Here is a 15,942-nt window from a genome sequence, read left to right on the forward strand (position 1 = left end):
AATTGGGAGTGTGGTTGGTTATTTTTGTGTGAAGCTTATTATTAGCCATGATTTGCTTCAAGAATTCCTAAAAGATCTTAACAAAATTCATATAAACAAATATTTAAAATAACACATTATAGCCCCAAAACAGGACACTAAACACAAAACAGAGACTAAACCGTAAAAATAGGCACAAAAATAAACAAACAACATACCTGTAAAATTTTGAACATATAGTCGAGACTACACCATAATGATAGTCTTCTTGTACACAAAATCTCAAATGAAGAGTCCTCTAGCTGAGACTACACTGGCTCACAAATATATATATATATATAAATATATAAATTAAGTTAACAATTAACAATAAAACAAAAAAAATCAATATCAACAGTGTATTAATAGCTACATTCAATCAGCATATTACATACTATTCGGGGCACACTACACAAATCAACATGGCAACTGGGTAATGACTAGAGCTAAACCATAAACATGTACAAGACTACACCAAATATTTAGCTAGCTAAACAAACATGGAAAATTTACAAATATTTAGTATTGAGGTTAGAACTTGAACTCAAACATATATATATATATATATTAAGAAAACATTCAAATCTACCACATCAAACAATTGACAAAATTCACTTCAGCCCATAGCTCACATTTTCCCAGTCATCGAATACACAATCATCATCAACTCACCCAAATAAAAGAAAATTAACAAAAACCCATACATACATATATAAACAACCATTTCTATACAGTAAAAGTCGGCCAAAACAAACAGGTTGGAGTAAACATACCTACTTGTTAACCTCCACACCAATAGCGCGCTTGGTGATGTTCCAAACACGCCCAGTTCGGCCATGGTAGAACTTGTGTGGTATACCCTTGTGAATAGCGCTGTTCACCTTAATATCGACATACTCGCCGGTCTTGTAGGTCTTGAGGTAGGTGGATAGAGGGATGTACCCCTTCTTCCTGAAGGGACGTGAAAACAGGTCTCGTGTCCGAGATCGTAGACCGTGTCCAGCCGGCATTTTCTTCTACCTCTCTTCTCCTCTTACTCTAAAGTTTCTCTCTGTAACACAGCAAAGTAAAGCCCTATATAGGTTTGGGGTCTGAGAGGAGAGAGAGGGGTTTGGGGTCTGAGAGGAGAGAGTGAGACCTAATTTTCGTTGGGAAATTTCATATTATAAGCATAATAACTTAGTAAATTTTTTAATATGTCATCATAATTTACTATCCCAAATATATGACAATTTCAATTTTTTAGATAAAAATACCGCTAACATCGAAATTGCATCGAAAAAGCATCGTTTGAGATAATAATCAAGTTTTCATGATTGCATTGAAATAGCTAGCATTGATGTACCATCAATTTGGCATCGAAACACCATCGGCATCGATGTACCATCGAATTTGCATCGAAAAAGCATCGTTTGGGATAATAATCAAGTTTTCATGAATGCATCGAAATAGCATCGATGTACCATCGATTTGGCATCGAAACACCATCGGCATCGATGTACCATCGATTTTGCATCGAAATTGCATCGAAAAAACATCGTTTGGGATAATAATCAAGTTTTCATGATTGCATCGAAATAGCATCGATGTACCATCGATTTGGCATCGAAACACCATCGGCGTCGATGTACCATCGATTTTGCATCGAAATTGCATTGAAAAAGCATCGTTTGGGACTTTCATGATTGCATCGAAATAGCATCGATGCAAAATCGATGGTACATCGATGCCGATGGTGTTTCGATGCCCAATCGATGGTACATCGATGCTATTTCGATGCAATCATAAAAACTTGATTATTATCCCAAACGATGCTTTTTCGATGCAATTTCGATATTAGGGGTATTTTTGTCTAAAAAATTGAAATTGTCATATATTTGGGATAGTAAATTATGATGACATATTAAAAAAATTTACTAAGTTATTATGCATATAACATGAAATTTCCCTTTCAATATTACACTAATTTTATAAATATGATAAAGAATAATGTAGTTAAATTAAATTTAAGTATATTATTCTTTATATCATAGCTAATTCAAATTTTAATATAAAAATTATTAATTATAAATAAAAAAGTTAATAATATGAAAAATTTAGAAAAAAAAATTTAAATTAGCTTGATTATTATCCCTTTCAATCATGAAAACTTGATTATTATCCCAAACGATGCTTTTTCGATGCAATTTCGATATTAGGGATATTTTTGTCTAAAAAATTGAAATTGTCATATATTTGGGATAGTAAATTATGATGACATATTAAAAAAATTTACTAAGTTATTATGCATATAACATGAAATTTCCCTTTCAATATTACACTAATTTTATAAATATGATAAAGAATAATGTAGTTAAATTAAATTTAAGTATATTATTCTTTATATCATAGCTAATTTAAATTTTAATATAAAAATTATTAATTATAAATAAAAAAGTTAATAATATGAAAAATTTAGAAAAAAAAAATCTAGTTTTAAAAGTTTTTAATAAATACATAATTTTTATAAATATATATTTACATAATTTCGTTTTTAAAAAAAAATTAAATTATTCATTTAACAAAAATAAAACTTTTTAAATTCAATTTATTCTCCATTTCTAAATTTTAATGTCACTTATTAATCATTCCAAGAAATATTACATAATTTGAGACATAAATACATCTATTACCTCATTATATAAATACAAAAGTTAATAATATGAAAATTTTAGAAACAAAAAAAAAGTTTTAAAAGTTTTTAATAAATATATATAATTTTCATAAATCTATTTTAAAAAATTTAGTTTATTTTCAAAATTAAATTATTTATTAATTATGTTTTTATTTTTTTTTATTTGAATTTCGACGACATTTTATAACTGTCAGTATTGGGCTTTGATTAACTGTCGGCGTTGATGTCAATAACGATAATTTTTAACTGTCGGCATTGGTCTTGAATTAGCCATCGTCGTTGGGGTCAATAGCGACACATTTTAACTGTCAGCATTGGTATCGAATTAACTGTCGGCGTTGGGGTCAATAGCGACACATTTTAAGTGTCGGCATTTGTCTCATATTAACTGTTGGCATTGGGTTCAATAGCGATAGCCAAAAGCAATGGTGACAGTTATTAGTTGTCGGCGTTGGTCTCTATGCCTACAGTTTTTAACTATCGGCGTAGAGTCCCGCTAAGCAATTACGACAGTCAACTTTGTTGACTGTCGTGGTTGGGTGTCGAAAAAGCCCAATTTTGTAGTAGTGAAAAGATTACAAATAAAGTAAAGTATTTGAAACAAAAGAAAAGAAAAGATTACAACTCTTAAACAAGAAATACAATAGTAAATAGGGAAGACCATTTTCAGCACAAAATTTTGTGTTGTTTTTTCCAAATGGTTCCAAACCTTCCCGAATGATTTTGTAACCCCAAAAACACATTATTTGGGTTAAAATCATATCTCTAATAGCTATTTCACATATGGCTTTATGAAATTCATCTCAATATTGTGTAACACCAAAATTTACACAATAAATGATAATATTTGGAAGTTACAAATTTGTAACACCAAATATGTTACATATTTGGATATTTCTCATACATCTAAATATTATAACTCTCTATTATATGTTACAATATGTGACACTCTTTGTCACATTTATTTAATCTAAAACATTATATTATAATATAATATAATATTACATTATATTATAAAATAATATAAATTCCCCCACTAGATTAAATAGTTATCTATTGTAACACTTATTTAATCAATCATTATATTTTAAAATATAATATATCCCCCACTTGATTAAATAATAACTCTCTCTTATAGGAGTCATTGCATTAATTAGTGCATAAAGTAAAGTATTTTTCAACTTGAACTTTACTATAGTGTAATTATCACAAAAATTGTCGAAAAATTTGTTGCACTAGGCATTGAACCATCTTTGCATGATAACAAATCGCTGATAACACACACACATTTGCGATATTCACTTGAGACCTCTATGTCTCACTTTGCACTCTTAATGGTCATGTGCACTTTCCATTCATGGACGTTCTTGAGAATACTCCCAATTCTTATGAGAAGCGACACCACCCCTAGGTCCATATAAGTATAATTCTTATAGTATTTTGTTACAAAAGATACTTGTCTTCACAAGACTGAATTCTTATTGAAAAATATTTTGGTTTTAACCCTCAACTTGGTAACTCACAAGTATTCAATATCTCAGATGAGACTTGTTTTGAGTACAACTAATATTCACTGGATTGACTTGTTATTACCTATTGAACCTAACACTAGTTGAATAACTGGTGTTAAGATAGGTTACCATCAATCGTAAATCTCTTTAGGGAGTTTAAGTCCCATCCCTCGAGATGATGTAGCCACTAAATCCCTCGTTAGTGGCTTAGTGAAAGGATCCACCAAGTTTTCACTTGTTCTCACATAGGATATTGAGATGACTCCTCTTTGAATCAATTCTCTTACATATCCATGTCTTAGACTAATGTATATAGACTTCCCATTATACACTCCGCTGTATGCTCTAGCCAATGTTGCTTGGCTATCACAATGTATCGATATAGTGGATACATTCTCTTTGATTAGGGGTATCTCTATCAACAGATCCCTTAACCATTGGGCCTCTTTTCCAATAGTAGCTAGAGCTATAAACTCTGGTTCCATAGTGGAATGAGATATACAGGTTTGTTCTTGGAACCCCAAGAAATTTCTACTCCACCAAGTGTGAATACCCAACCAGTTGTGGACAAATTGTCTCCAAGATTGGATATCCAGCTTGCATTTGTATATCCTTCTAAGATTGAAGGAAATTTGGAGTAGTGAAGGTTTTCTTGAGATAACCTAGGACTCTTCCAATCTCCTTCCAGTGATCCACACTTGGATTACTTGTAAACCTACTAAGTTTACTCACCGCAAATGCTATATCAGGTCTATTACACTGAGCAGCGTACATTAGACTCCCTATAGCACTAGCGTACTACAATTGAGCCACCGCTCTTCCTTCATTCTTGTCTAGTTTTACACTATGATCGAATGGAGTATTGGCATCTTTAACCTTGAGATGGTTAAATGTGTTCAATACTTTCTCAACATAGTGGGCTTTCTCTAATGCAAAACCCCCACTATGTTTCTTTACTTTGATACCAAGTATGGTATCAACTTCTCCAAGATCTTTCATCTTGAAGGTTGATGGTAGAAACCTCTTCGTTTCTTCTATCCCTTTCATGCTATCACTTAGAATAAGCATGTCATCCACATATAAGCAAACAATGATCACATATCCCTTACAAGTTTTGGAATACAAACACTTGTCTCCATTGTTATGTCTAAACCCATTAAATATAATGGCTTGATCAAATTTCTTATGCCATTGCTTAGGAGCTTGTTTCAATCCATATAAGGATTTTACAAGTCTACAAACTTTATGTTCATATTTTTGTAGGACAAACCCTTCAGATTGTTCCATATAGACCTCCTCATTGAGGTCACCATTAAGGAATGTTGTTTTGACATCCATTTGATGAACATACAAGTTGCGTATAGAAGCTAAAGCGAAAAAAATTCTTATAGAAGTTGTTCTTGCAACAGGCGCATAGGTATCGAAATAATCGATACCCTATTTTTGCCTAAACCCTTTAGCTACTAATCTAGCTTTAAAGGTTTGAATAGTGCCGCCCGTATTGTATTTTCTCCTAAATACCCACTTACACCCAATTGGCCTAGACCCCGGTGGGAGGTCTACCAATTCCCAAGTGTTATTGGAAAGAATGGAATACATCTCATCATTGATGGCTTATTTCCAAAATGCACTATCTCTTGATTGCATAGCTTCTCTATAAGTTTTAGGATCATCTTCAACGAGAAGTACAATAGGAATTTTCCTAATGACTTCCTCTCTATTTCCTTCTACCATGTAGAATAAAATTCGTTGAGAATCTATCTCATCCACTACTAGACTTTAATGATTTTTAAGCCTTTGACTTCTTCTAAGTTCAAAGGGTTGCTTTACATTCTTTTGAGAATTCTCCTCTTGAGAATCAACTTTGGATGTAGAAGCTTGAGAATTGTTCTAATGTAACAAATTCTCCTTTAGAGATGTTGCAGCTTGAGAATTGTTGTCCCATAACATGTTCTCAAAAAATTCAACTTCTCTAGATTCAATCACAATATTAGACTCTAAGTCTAATAGCCTATAAGCTTTACTATTGTTGGCATAACCAACAAAAGCACACTTTATGGCTCTTGAACCTAACTTTGTTCTATTAGATTCATTTTTTTCTTGCAATATGCAAGAAACCCCCACACTTTGAAGTACCCTATGTTGGGTTTTCTTCCCTTCCATAACTCATATGGGGATATCTCATTTTTCTTCATCGGTATTCGATTAAGAATGTGACAAGCGGTTAATAACGCTTCACCCCATAAGTTGAAATTCAACTTAGAAAACATCAACATAGAATTTATCATCTCTAGATAAGTCCTATTTTTCCTTTCGGCAACACCATTGTGTTGTGGTGTATAAGGTGCGGTGCACTCATGAATTATAATATTTTTTCACAAAATGTATTGAATTCATTAGAGAAGTACTCTCCCCTTCTATCACTTCTTAACATCTTAATCTTTTTATTTAGTTGATTTTCAACTTCTAATTTATATAATTTAAAATCATCAAAAGTTCTACTAAAATCATCTATAAAAGTAAGAAAATACATTTTACCACCTCTAGTTAAAACACCATTTAATTCACAAATACCACTATGAATTAAATCTAGTAAATTAGATGATCTTTCTACACTAGGAAATGATTTCTTAATCATTTTTTTCTTAACACATGTTTCACATTTACCATAGTATTTCATATTGCATGCAATAATACCACATTTTACTACTCTTTTCATGATTGAAAAACCTATATGCGATAGTCTAAGATGCCACAAAAATAAAGAATCATACTCAACAATATAGACAGAATTAACATTTTTATTGGTAACATTGAAAGTTACATCATTGGTGCACAATTTAACCATACCCTCACATGAGTACCCATTTCCCAAAAATACATTTGATTTGGTAACTATAAGTTTATCGGACTCAAAAACGACTTTAATGCCGGGCTTGCCAAGAAAATCACCACTTACCAAGTTTCTACTCATTTCGGGAACATAAAGTACATTCACTAATGTAACTTTCTTGCCTGAGGTGAAAAAGACTTCAATGGTACCTTTGCCAAGTACCTTGGATTTGCCCTCATTGCCCATTTGAATCTCATGGTTGCCCTTTGACTCTTCAAAGGTCTTGAACAATGATTTGGCATAGGTGACATGGACGGTGGCACATGTTTCATACCACCACCCTTTCGCCTTGCCTTGGACATCATTCACCTCACTAAGGGTTTTCCTCTTGAGTTGCATTCACCTTAGGTCCTTGTTGGCTTTTCTATGCCTACACTCTCTAGCATAGTGACCCTTTTTCCCACACACAAAGCAATGATCTTTCTCGCCCTTAAACTTGTTTGGGTTGGTTTTTGGACCCAAGGATTTCTCATTACCCATTTTCCCTTTGTTTTTGGGATGTTTTGGTTGTGACACCGCATTTGCTTTGGAAGTCTCTCCATTAGAACCCTCCACAAGTTTATCTCTACATATCAATTCCTCCTCGATTCGAATATGTTTTTGGATTTCCTCCAAAGAATAATCCTCATTTTTATGAAGGATTCTTTTCCTATAGCTCTTCCAAGTTGGTGGTAATTTAGCCACTATAGCACCAACTTGAAAGGCCTCGGGAAGCTCAACCTTTAACACTTTCAACTTGTTAAAAATTATTTGCAATTCATGAATTTGAGGAAGAATAGCTTTATCACCAAAAATTTGAAATCAAAGTATTGAGATACCAAAAAAATTTTGGTACCTTCCTCTTCCGCCTTGAACTTTGTCTCAAGTGCATCCCATATCTCCTTGCCCGATTTGGTCTCGGTGTAGAGGTCATAGAGCCTATCGGAAAGGGCGTTGAGGATATGACCCCTACAAAGGAGATTTTCTTCCTCCCTCTTCCTTCTTTTCTCCACCTCCTCGGGAGTGTCCTTGTCAGATAGCGTTGGGAGAGGTTCTAGAGTAGATTCTAGAATGTAGGCGATTTTTAGAGTCGTCAAAAGGAATCTCACCTTGTCTTGCCACCTAGTGAAATTGGACCCATCAAACCTATCCAACCTCACTAGGTCTTGATTCATTATCTTGATGGTTTCACTTTCCATTGAAACAAATAAGGGTAACCTTTTGAATGTTAGGAAAATATGTATTTGTCTCAATGGAAATGGGAAGAAAATTACAACTCTATGCAAAAATATTACAATAGACAAGGATTGATTAAATAAAGTGTTACAACTCTATAACTGAAAATACAAATGAACAAAAGAATAAGAGAATAGTGAAATACAACTCTAAGCAAGAGATTACAAATAAAGTAAAGTGTTTGAAACAAAATAAAAGAAAAGATTACAACTCTTAAACAAGAAATACAAGTAAATAGAGAAGAAGAATATAAAGATGAAAAGCAATAGAATAAAAGAGAGGAACAAGAAACAAAAGATAAACAACTCTCACTCATACTACCAAAGTGAAGAGTGTTGGGGATCACCAACTTGAACAAGGTTTGAAACCTTTGTCCAAAAGCTTATTTCCCCATAACTCAAGCACTAAGGGATCTGTCACAGATTATAGGAAATGCTTTCTGGAATTATAAAGCCTCAAAGTGTTTCTAACCAAGTGCTCTAATGGATAGAAAATTTGTTTTCTTCAAGTGAGCAATAGGCTCCTTTTTATAGAGTTTAGAAACACCCTTTAAATTTTAAATTCCACCAACTCCCATGGCTGTTACCAATGATAAATTTGATGTTTATGAAATTAAAAGTGAGATTTGGGAGATATTTGGGTTTTTGGAGCCGTTCAACACAATTTGGAAAAAACTAAAAAATGGTCAGTTTTTGGCCTGTGGCCGCGACCAGGGACATTATTGGCATCGGCCACTGCTCTCTGTCCCACAGGCCGCGGCCACCAACATTCAGTGGCCGCAACCACTAACCATTTTCAGCACAAAATTTTGTGCTATTTTTTCCAAACTGTTACAAACCCTCCCAAATGATTTTGTAACCCCCAAAATACATTATTGGAGATAAAATCATATCTCTAACAGTCATTTCATATATGGCTTTATGAAATTCATCTCAATATTGTGTAACACCAAAATTTACACAATAAAGGGTAATATTTGGAAGTTACAAATTTGTAACACCAAATATGTTACATATTTGGATATTTCTCATATATATAAATATTGTAACTCTCTATTATTTGTTACAATATGTGACACTCTTTGTCATATTTATTTAATATAAAACAATATATTATAATATAACATTGCGGGGCGCGTGGCTGGGAGAGGCGCAGGGGAGCGCTGGGCGCACGGCTGACGCAGGCGCTGGGGCGCGCGGCTGGCGTGGTGCGCAGGGGTGAGCTGGTAGCAGCAAGTGCTGGGCACAGGTTCGGGCTTCGGGACACGAAACCCGGGGCTCGAGCCTTACATAATTTTTTCAAATAATTTAACGCAGAAAATTAAATTACAAAAAATTCCTATGCCCCAAAATGACTTACATTTTTCATCTAGAATTTTAAGAACAGTTCCTAAACCCAAAACACCATATAATTAACGACCCTTGAGAATAAACAATTATCATACATACATCCATCCATTCACATATATTACAATAATTTAAGAATGCATATTATGCCCACACAATAATTAATGTATCCAGAGATTAATGGCCGCTTTGGTACCGATTGTTAGAAATGAGTTTTGTAATACGCAGCAGAAAGATGGTGGGGTTGGCCCAGTGTACAACAAAAATTTTGTAACATATTTAAACTACCTTTAAATATGCAGATCCATCAATATACATACATTAATCATAAGCAAGTTAAGAATAGAAATCATACCTCTTGAAACCTATCAAGTGTCCTTGCTATCTTTTCGTAATAAGAACGATCTTCCTATCCAAGCTGCTCTCAGGTACTCACACCAAGATCTTCCACAGCATTCTCTACACCTCAAGAAGTGTGTGAGCACTTAGAGGATGAATGATAGTTTATTTGTGATTCTACTTGATGTACTCAACACATGAGATCAAGAGAATACGCCTGAGAATTGGTTCTTTATTTTTCAGGGAGAGAAAAATATCGTTCTATTTTTCACAGAGCGAATAGACTTAGTTGTCTGAGATATCTGAGTTATCTGTATATCTTCTGATTAGTCATACTTAAAAGAAAATATTCAAATTTAAAAAATAAATTTGTAACCAACTTACAATTTAATTTTTAATTAATTATTTATTTTATTAATGAAAATATCCAAAACTAATTTTTTGAATTATCCACTAATTAATTAATTAATTAAATAAATAAAAATGAAAATCATATCCCTGAAAAAATAGTAGTACATGCCAACTGTGTGTGCACGTGTACCACCCCTACTTTTAAGGATATTTGATTTTTCTATTTTTATTCAAACTATTTTGTATGATAAGATCTAATAACGTGATAACTAATTCAAATTTGAATTCAAATTTAAATTAAATATATTTTTAACTAATTATCAAATATAATTAATTATTTAAATAAATATTAATATTTTAAATTCAAATCCAATTTGAACTTATCAGATCATTGTCTCCCACTCAAATAAAGATATTTAATTAATTCTAATAATTAATTATCCAATATTTTTGAAAATAAATATTTAATTCATTATAATTTCGAAAATTATAATTAATTAATTAATTAATTAATTAATTAATTATCTAATTAAATTTCGAAATTAATTTAATTATTAATATAATTTCGAAAATTATACAATAATTAAATATTAATTAATTTTTTTTAACTACAACTAATTTGTAATTAATTAATCACTATTATCATCTAATTGCATATTTGGCCCGAAGAACAAATTTCTTCTTAAATATGTCTTTAAACCATTTTTCCATTCATATCAACTCTTACCTTGAATAGTGTTGATAGGGCCGCTATGAGGACTTATGGACCTATAATTCCAAGCTCCAATAAATTTGAGATTATTAATTAAACTCTTTAATTAAATAATCTTAATTTCTTATTCTCATGATTATTCCACTATAAATATGAGACAGCACTCTTGTAATTATAGACATTTCATTTACTGATTACTTTATAATTATAAAGCGTCCATTAATATAATCATTGCATACAAATTGACCCTCTAATAATGGTTCATAATTAATCAGGAATAAAATTATCGTTTTACCCTTTTAATTATCGCTTGTTTCCTTAAGTACCATTGGCTTTACTAGTGAATGTTAAATCATAATTAAATTATGAATTTGAGTTCAATAACCTTTCAGTCTCAAAAGTCAACCCTTAAGAGAACTATTATTTAATCTCATATGAGAAGGCATAGATTCCATATCTGTATACTATGTCCCCAGCCATCTACATTAATGAGTTCCCAAAACAAAAGTTTCTAGCCTGATCATTATGACAAACCCTAACAAGTGAATCAAAGAACTCATATAACATAAACAGGAGTTCATAGTAACTTCAAGATTAAGATCTATTTGTATATGATCATCAGTTGATATATTTAATTAATATTTCGAAATAGTATTTAACTAAGTATTAATAAACATATCCGGTCCAGTTCTATATATTCTCTAATATATAAATCACCTCCACTAAAGTGTACGACCACACTAATGATCCGGATCTAGATCACATGTATTCATAATACTAGTGGACCATACTTGCAGTAATTAATCTAAAGATTCCATAAATTTATTTTACTGCGAACTATTCAAGTTCATTTATCTCAATCACAAACCTTCCGTACCAATACATGTGTTGAGATTACATATATTAGCTTAGGAATTTTTCTGATATTTACATAATATTATCATAGAATAATATAGTCCATAAAATATATGCATAACAAATTCAAATCATTTATTTATTTCATAAAACAATGTCTACTACGTATGCTTTCAGGGCACAATTCCCAACATTTTATAGATAATAAATTCTATAAAACTATGACCAATGATGAGCCTGAGAAGGTGCAAAAGTTATCTAATATAAGTTTAATAGTTGATCTTTCAGTGTCGTTTTCATAGGGAAATTTGAGTTTGTATGCATTATGAGGGGGACTAAATAAAAAGCATACTACACACTTTACACATAAAAAGCTATTTTTTGCCATTCTTCCCAAAATACCCCTCCCATATTCATCTCTTCCTTCTCTATCTCTTATATTTATCTCTTCTCTCGTGGCCCTTCTACCCACGGCAACCACAACACCACCATCACTGTTTTATTATTTTATATAATATAATGTTAGATTAAATAATGTGACAAATGCGATTTTTCACAGCTTGTAACATAATATTTAGAGTTACAAATTAGACATATGTGTGTGTGTCCAAGTGTAGCATATTTTGGAGCTACAAATTTGTAACTTCCAAATATCATCTAATAATGTGTAGATTGAGAGTTACACATTTTTTTACTGAATTTTATAAATTTATAATGTGATATGGTTGTTGAAGATATGTTTATCTCTTATTAGGTGTATGGATGTTACAAAATTCTGAGGGAAAGGTATTAGGATGTTTTGAGAAAAAGAGCAAAATTGGGAGGTTGTTACAGCCTCCAGGTCGTGGCTTGTAGGATCTTGGAATTTAAATCTAGATGCATACTTCCTGTTATTTTTCCAAACACATAATAGAAACATAGAATAACATGACATACATATGAACATCAAATTCATAAATTAACAAAAACACAAAGATGTTTATATCGGCGAAGGGCGGTGAATGGCCGGCGTTTCGTCTCTGGTTTTGCAGAGAAATTTTCCAGAAAATGAAGAAGAAGGCTCTGCCTGGGGGGTTATATCGTTGTGAGCTATAGCGACGACATGTCGTCGCTATAGGTAATGACCAGTCGTCGCTGATATTAAACGCACTGTTTCACTCAAATGGTGAGACCCTACAGCGACAACATAGTGAATAGTAAACGAATACTCTCATGTGCTATTTTTTGTACTTTGTCGTCAATATAAGCAGTGAAATTTTTCTTAAATTTTTTGAGGATTCACTTTCCCACATTTTTTTGTACTCTATATAGCGATGACATAGGGAGTGAAAAATAGGCAACCGACTCTTCACAGTTAAGTTCCCTCCCTATCCTATTGCGACGACATATCGTCGCTCTAGAATAACGTATTACCCTCCATTTTTCCACAATGACTCTACAGCGACAACCAACTCTGTGCAAATAGGCAACCAACTCTGTGCGGTTGAGTTCCTTGAGCATCCTACAGCGACAACCTGACGACAGGTCGTCGCTATAGATAAACATATTTCCCTCTTTTTTTTGACGAAGACCCTACAACGACGACATGTCGTCGCCGTAGAGTCACTTCTCGCCTCGTGTTCCCTCCAAATTGCTAGTACCCTATAGCGACGACGTGTCGTCGTTGTAGGGTATCAAGAATTTGGAGGGTCTGTTCGTGTATTATTGACGATGTCATTGCTGTAGCTTGTTTTTTTTTTTAATAAATTAAGAAAAAAGAATTTTTCGTAGATTTTGACTACATACAGCGACGCTTTGAAGTCGTTGCAATAGATGTCGTCACTGTAGTCTTTTTCTTGTAGTTAACATACTAGATATAACCAAAACATAATACACATTTGAACTTTACCATTACCAATAATTTTTTTCTTTTTCATAATTAATTTTTTGGAACTGAGAAAACAAACACTAGTGTAACGCCCCAACTCCAGGGACCGTTACGATGTGCCTTGTAAACAGTGCTAAACTCGCTAATCGAGTCTGTTGGCCAAAATCGTGTAACTAAGTATGATTAGCGGTTTATGGATTAAAAACTTTGGATAAGATGTAACGTTTCACTAAAATGTTTAATATATACATTGAGATCCCAAAAATATAATTTTAAAGTCTACTACAAGAAAATATTTACAATAGGCCGTTCTATGCGGCAAACGAGGGTTTAACCTTAGTTCCACTTTAAACCTCAGTCGTGGCGGACGAGCAGCTGCATATGTACACGTCATCACCTAAGCTCTTCAACTCAAGGATGGTCCAGCTTCCTTTTGTCTTTACCTGCACCACATAGCACCCGTGAGCCGAAGCCCAGCAAGAAAACACAATATAACATGATATAATATCAACAGTGATTGTATTAATTATTCAGGACCAACATTCCAAAAAAATAGGTGACTAACACAAGAGTCACAAATGTGGGGACAACACCCTTTAGCCATGTGATGATAGGATCACCAGGGCTTAACTGATAAGTTGTCCTTTCATAAGTTTGATCAGAATAGGTGTATGGTGAATGGTCATAACTTGGGGACAGCACCCTTTAGCCATGTGATGATAGGATCACCAGGCTTAATAAATAAGTGAGCATCTCACTAGATTTAACAGGATAGGTGCATGGTGATTGGTCACCAACATAACCTTCCTCCCGACTCTAGAGTCGTAACTATGGAACAATGTTCCCTAGCCATGTGACAAACAGTCATCGGGGCCCTATGCCCTGGCTCTGAACATCTGGTCTTAGACCAGGCAAGCGCTTATAAGTTCATCGACTTTAGGGTCGGTCCAACATTAATGCCATAGAGCCATTCAATGCATGTTCATCGACTTTAGGGTCGGTCCAGCATTAATGCCATAGATCCATTCAATGCATGTTCATCGACTTTAGGGTTGGTACAACATTAATGCCATAAAGCCATTCAATGTTGATATCGATTAGATCTAATCTTCATTCGGCCCTGCGTCCTCGACGCTCATGCCGTTTCTGACCCTCAGGTCAGTGAAACACGACCAGTGCTCAACCCGTTGTGAACTTGATTAATAAATCACAGCTTCACAGATGGATCCAACACCATTGCCGATTCTGACTAATAAGTCAGTGCCATACACAAGTAAGCCATGCCACCAAACATATGTCACATATCCAATAGCCATAAACAAGGTATTCAGCATGCTTACTCAACAAGTATTAATACAATTAGGACCATGCAAAAACCCAGAGGCACAAGCTCTGAACAATATCATACTCAGTACTCAAAGCATGTCCTAATCACATGTTTCTCATGCATCATATGCATTATATTCAACAATCCAACATGCACCAATAATAGCCATGCATGTCACGTTCAATAGTCAACCAATATGCATCAAGAATAGCCATGCATGTCATATATACACAGGGTGCAGTTTCCTTACCTTAGATTCGAGCTAGAATGCTTAAAAGAACGACCCTTGAGAACGATCAACTTTTAATCCTTTAACGGTCACCTAGTCATAACCAAATATAGGACACCATCAATAAAAATGATTAACATAGGTTCCCAAACCAATATTTAGCCTCCGAAACATCAATCCACACTTAACCGGGTAGTAGGATCGACCTCGAGGCCTATGGCTAGCATCCCTAAGTCAAAAACTCACTTTTGGCCAAAAATGCCCTGATGGGCCGCGGCTCACCATAGCCATGCCGCGGCTCACCCTCAGACAGAAGCATAATTCTTCCCAGAAACACACTCAGGCCGCGGCACATTACGTAAACCAGCAAGCCACCAGCTTGCTTCCCCTGCGTTTCTCCTCGAAACCAAACCTTCAAACCAGTCCCAAACTTCAACCTAACATCCAATTCAACCACTAAACATTATCAACAACTCATCCACATCAAAACCCAAGTTAAACATCAACTAAACTTCCATTAATTCCAACTATTTACCAAGAAATCACAAGCTGAAAGTTTAAAGCCAAAACAGAGTATACCATGAAACTAATGGCTGAAACTTACC

Source organism: Humulus lupulus, chromosome 2, assembly GCF_963169125.1.
Source record: "Humulus lupulus chromosome 2, drHumLupu1.1, whole genome shotgun sequence".
Classification (NCBI taxonomy): Eukaryota; Viridiplantae; Streptophyta; class Magnoliopsida; order Rosales; family Cannabaceae; genus Humulus; species Humulus lupulus.